The sequence below is a fragment of the Haliotis cracherodii genome, unplaced genomic scaffold, assembly GCF_022045235.1.
Source record: "Haliotis cracherodii isolate W230 unplaced genomic scaffold, xgHalCrac1.p SCAF_6, whole genome shotgun sequence".
NCBI classification, from domain to species: Eukaryota; Metazoa; Mollusca; class Gastropoda; order Lepetellida; family Haliotidae; genus Haliotis; species Haliotis cracherodii.
This window is the reverse complement of record NW_027266319.1, coordinates 2,183,920-2,189,919: the sequence shown is the minus strand read 5'-3', so window position 1 is coordinate 2,189,919 and position 6,000 is coordinate 2,183,920. Positions and strand designations below refer to the sequence as shown.

The 6,000-nt window shown below is 36.4% G+C and overlaps 1 protein-coding gene across 5 annotated transcripts in view; it reads left to right on the top strand.

Annotated features, from left to right (window-relative positions):
* Window positions 1-514: 514 nt before the first annotated feature.
* Window positions 515-6,000, top strand: part of LOC139445632 (uncharacterized) — a 54,648-nt gene continuing 49,162 nt past the window's right edge. For all 5 annotated transcript variants that reach the window (XM_071226809.1, XM_071226808.1, XM_071226807.1 and 2 more), the window contains exon 1: window positions 515-847. The gene's annotated coding sequence lies outside the window, so the exon portion shown is untranslated. The remainder of the gene's footprint in view (window positions 848-6,000) is intronic.

Sequence of the window (6,000 nt, the reverse complement as noted above, 5' to 3'; positions counted from 1 at the left end):
TATGATATTTCTCACTCACTCACCCACCCATGCACTTACTCACTCGCTTTCTCATAATGAACGTTTTGAAAACTTTGCTGATGCCTTGAATCTCGTAACCCTAGTCAAACAACGATGTATGACGCTTTTTGAAATGTTCACAGAAAAAATATGCTCGATTGTACCTGAAAAAAATGTAAAATGTAGACACCACAAGCTTTTCATATTAAATGTCCTATGGTAATTGTTTACCTGTGGAAACAGTTCAAGCCCAAATACGTATTTTTCTTTTTAAAACAAATCTGCCGTTTTATTTTAATACTTTGTTTTAAAAAAACATATTGTCAAAATACACATATTCCCGAACTAATATATTTTCTATGCTTGTTGTCGTTACGTTATTGTCTCAAAGAGGTTAACATATTTGGATTGTACAAAACGGTTCGTTTATGAGTTCCAACTTTTAGTCAACCATTGTTTACGTTTTACCAAGCAGCATGACGGAAGTTCACATTTGGTGAGACCAACCTAAAGCCGTCGAGTTTATTGACCGACTGTGAGTGGCACTGAATGGGGAGTAGCGTGACAGTGCTGTATCTCAGATCGAACGGTTCAACGCAGCAACTCTCTCTTGGGAGAACCGAAGTATCGACTGATTGATGCTGTAGAGATGCTGTTAAGTAAACGAGTATAACATTATCTGATCGCTCGCGCCGGCCAGCGACACAGGAGTGAATATACACGCGTGATCGTTTGGCAAGATAAGCTTACACAAATCGACGATAATCAGGCTTACAGAGTCTTTTTCACCTTTCCAGTTCTGTTCTGATTGGAAGGATGACACTGAAAGCACGATGGCTTTCACCTGGTAAGTACAATTTGAACAACATGGGGACCAACATTATTGTATATTACTAAACCCCACGGAGATAGGCCTATTGCATTACGTTATAGTTAGACGCGGTACATTTTGTAAAACAAATAATTTGTTTCTTGTTCTCCATAGGTGGACAGCATGTTGACAGATTACTCAAGATAAATGTGTTGCTTCGTTCACTATTTTCGTAGGTGGAGCTTATCATGTAGTCATTCAAATATTTATCCGAAAGATATCATGGACATAATTGAATTATTATGATTGTTTAATTTTGAACGCCGCACTCACCAATAATAAAGCTTTATGATTTTGGTCTGTAAATAATCGAGTATGAACCAGACAAACCAGTGATTGACATCATGAGCATCAATCCATGGAATTGGGATTGATGGCATGCATCAACCAAGTCAGCGAGCCTGACCACCCGATCCCGTTAGTCGCCTCTTACGACAAGCATAGTCGCCTTTTACGGCAAGCATGGGTTGCTGAAGACCTGTTCTACCCCGGATCTTCTCAGGTCATTTGAATTATTAAATCAGTGATGTCAGACATATATACCTAAATTAACATATTAACATATTTAGGACTATGACTATCATACTTAACTCCCATACTTAACACATACTTTACGACAGTCGTAGCTCTGTAATCACCGTAATTCCCATACTTAACGTATACTTTACGACAGTCGTAGCTCTATAACCACCGTTACTCCCATACTTTAACATAGACTCTCAATAAAATATTTTCCTTGCTCAAATAATCAAGAGTAACAACTTAAATGTTGTAGACCTTCATGTACAAGTCTCATGGGTTTTTACAACTTGGTAGATTGGGATAGATTATCACATCGTTAAGGCAAATATCATATTCAAAACATTGAAAGCGGCACGTAAATTAGGTTTGTTTGCATTTTTGTCTATCAAAGCTGAAATGAAAATACAGCTGACATGGCTGAGGCAGAGCCTTTATACTACTTATAAATTTCTTTTGTTAAAATGTTGGCTGATCTGTGTATAAAATAATGAAGCATAGTACTTACTTCGTTCCTTTTTGTGATATTGTGAACCACAATCGATTATGGCTTTTGGATATGCCCAACTCTGACAGTGACACGAGTTATCATGGAATGTGAATGTTTCTTGGAAAATGAGTTGGAGATTTCTGAGGAAGAAGTACCGGTGAATCCTACATGTCTGACCCTGTGACCCACAATAGTGACGAAAATAATCAGGACGATCTCCATCTTGGACAGAACCCGTGCCCCTAAGGAAAATATCTTACATTGTTTAAATTATATAATTCAGGTTAAATCCAGGTTACTTGACACGCCCCCACGAGCCATACTCTTGACATACATGGAATCCATACTGGTATTAAAACTATTATATATATACAGCACAGGTCTCCCCACAACTAATGAAATGATCTCCTATATACTGTATCCAGGTGGTAATAATATGGGTGTTTATTGTCTAGGTAGTAAATATCTGGGTGTTTATTGTCCAGATGGTAAATATCTGGGTGTTTATTGTCCAGGTGGTAATAATATGGGTGTTTATTGTCCAGGTGGTAAATATCTGGGTGTTTATTGTCCAGATGGTAAATATCTGGGTGTTTATTGTCCAGGTGGTAATAATATGGGTGTTTATTGTCCAGGTGGTAATAATATGGGTGTTTATTGTCCAGGTGGTAAATATCTGGGTGTTTATTGTCCAGGTGGTAAATATCTGGGTGTTTATTGTCCAGGTGGTAAGTATCTGGGTGTTTATTGTCCAGGTGGTAAATATCTGGGTGTTTATGTTCCAGGTTGTAAATATCTGGGTGTTTATTTTCCAGATGGTAAATATCTGGGTGTTTATTGTCCAGGTGGTAATAATATCGTTCATAATTGTCCAGGTGTTAAATGTCTAGGTATTTGTTGTCCATGTTTCAATTATATATCTCAGTGGCATTTGTACAAGTGGTACCGGAAATTGTCCTTGCCCTGAATAGAATACCTTCAAGAATTGAAATATTTCTACTTTCCACCACACAGCTATGAGCCCAGTGGCCAAGTAGCTTGTGTGTTTGCCTAGGTTTGGGTCCTGTTTTGTTCATGGTGTTGGTGTTGATGTTTAGGGCTGGTGTTTAACTCGGGTACTCGGGTCAGGTGGGTACTGAGTAGGACCCGGGTACCCACAGGACTACCCTGACCCGTAATGTGATATATTCTTTCATGACAAAAATTATCTAGAACTCCATGGTTACACTACAAGTCACGAATGTTCCCATTTCTTTCTCACTATGCACTCATTCCTTCTGACTTTAATGTTTGACTAAAGATAAAACTTCTGTCAACTTCAGTGTATGCATGACCAGATCATTTAATTAATGCATGTACATCTAAATACATTTTTCCAGGACTACGGTCAAGTATTACCAATTGGACATTTTGTACCTATCTCTTGAGACCTACAGCGGGTACCCGGGTAGGGTAATAGGGGTGTGGGTAGTACATTTGGACTCTTCCTAAGTTATCTAACACCATTACACCATGATATAGCTTAAACTTCCCTTTTCCCTGACGTGTTAGTTGTAGCTGTTATTATTGCATAAGGGAAAATATCACTTTTAAGTGGAAAATAGCTATGTTTCCATATATCATGCTTATTATATACCAGTTTGACATAGTTGTAAGTCTCAAATATATTGGGAGTTTATGAAAAAAAAATCTTTTTCTTTTGTATAGCAACAGAAATAGTTATACAGGATAAAAATACAAGTCAAACTGGACCTTGTCCTCATTGCAAGAACTGACAGAAAGAAATATGTAGTTCATTTTGTACTGTTAAATGACAAATTAATCATATCAATGTTCACCTGACATCTTTAGATCAATATTTTAGTCCTTGTCAAACAGACCGGGTCTCAGGGCAAACAAGGTGCTGTAAGGCTCGTCTCTGTGTGTTCCTCCTGTATATCGTAGTTGCTATGTGCTTATCATTTTCTTCGTGTTATAAATGCAAGGCACAATGGCCATTTATTGATTGAAACAGTTGAGCTGACATCACTTGCCTATGACAAGATTGATTGACAATGCAAAACACCTACACTGAAACAGGTCGAGACATTAGAAGGATATTGTCATGGGATGTCGTGGATCCTGCTTGGACGTGGGTCTCATGGAGAATGACTTTCGTGTTATGTGACCTCTCAGGGATTGATTATTGTAATATGATGGAGATAAGATGTCACAACAGTTAGATCTCTGTGTTGGGAATAGACTTATATTGATGTCGATGGATGAAATTGATGTGAATAATTGTTCATTATATGTGATACAGAATAACTTAATGACATCTTAAGTATTTCTACACGCTTGACCCAGAGCTAAGCAGCGTATTTGCGTAAAATATTCAGAACCCAATTACTTTCCATTAAGTTGTGTACAGAAACGCATACATTAAATGAAAAACTCAAATTATAAAAACAGCTCACGTAAATACCCAACGAAGCTTTTTCAGCATGTGTTCAAAGGAGCTAATTTCCAAAACACAATTACAAGCTTATTTACTTTCCGAGCAAAGCCTTTATATTTAAAACAGTTGTATACATCTAAAACATTATTTCATTTTTGAAAAATCTTAAAATGTTAATTAATTTTGGGAAATACCCAATAGACACATGATAGAATGATGAATAGATGAGTGAAAAAATATTGGTTACCCGATGAAAAATGTAATAACCCAATTACAATAGAAACCCAAGAGTAAAAACTCAATTGCTCAAAAAGTTATCTGGAGCCCTGTAGAACTGTGTGAAAGATTAGAAGTTGGAAGCAAATATACCCCTTGTGATATATTTGCTGGCTTTGTTCTCACTGAATTATATTTAATATCACAAAATTAAATGCATGAATATGTGTCAATGAAGCAGCAGATGATATACTTGTATGAATTGAAAAGAAAATGAGTGGTCATGACTATATATTTAACAGCTACAGCTTCTAAAATTTTGCGTAGGGACATAAATCTTTGTTCAGATTTCACTTTCATTAAAATTAAGTATACATACACAGTAAGTAATTAAGGCATCAATAAGCTCATAGTTTTTAAAACTATTTCATGATATATATATACCGTATTTGACGTAATAAGTGCCCAGGGCGCTCTCAAAATTAGAAATAGGGGGCTCTTATTAGAATATTTTTTGGGTGGGAAAAAACAGAGTTGAAAGATAAATATCGTTATTTATGCTGAAATATTTATGTACGACAGATATATTTTTCCATAATTTAATTGCCCATAATTAAGTGTGCATATAACACATGATTGCGTATTATACGTGAATAAATAAGTCTTGTGTACATTGATCAATCGGAAGGGGTGCTAATTGGGATTGTTCACTAGCCAATATCTTAGCAAATGTCACCGTGGGCGCTTATTGGAGCGGAGCACTTATTACGTTGAATACGGTAGCCTACAATATATGTTAGCTGAATTCTAGTTTTTTTGTTTTTTTGTTGTTCATCGCGCTAAACAAATGTCAGGACACGTGAAGTGCAGGGAGGTTCACGGAAGAGATAAACGATACATGTACTTCACAGCATGCTCAAGCTGACATTTTTTTCGTTTCATTATCCTTGTGATAAGAGATAGATGTGTTTCTAGAATAGTTGCCATTTTATGTCTAATCAATATTGATTAGACATGTGTTGGAGGGCGGACTGAGCACTAAGCATCAATGTTTCATTCGTGGTGATTATAAATATTCATACAGCTGTAATTGTCCTTTACCAATTACAAAATACAATAATCAAACTATATTTACAACACATATTAATCACTGTCAACAGAGTATCCTTGCTCCAAGGCTGTACTGAAAGATAAGTCCATGGATGTGTAGTAATTCTCTCCTCCTAATACGCAAGTCTAGACATGTGGACTGTCTAAGGACTCCAGTCTCTTATAGGGACAATTTGTTCTTATTATTTTCGTAATTTAGAACTTATTGTTAAAACTAATGATTATTGCCTTAGAGACTTGTGCACGTCTATCAACTGAGTTGAGTAGAGGGTTTACCTGACAATGAAGCAAGGGAGGCAATAATGAACTTAGTGATACAGTTTGTTGACACTGGCAATATGTTCAGTACTTCTATGA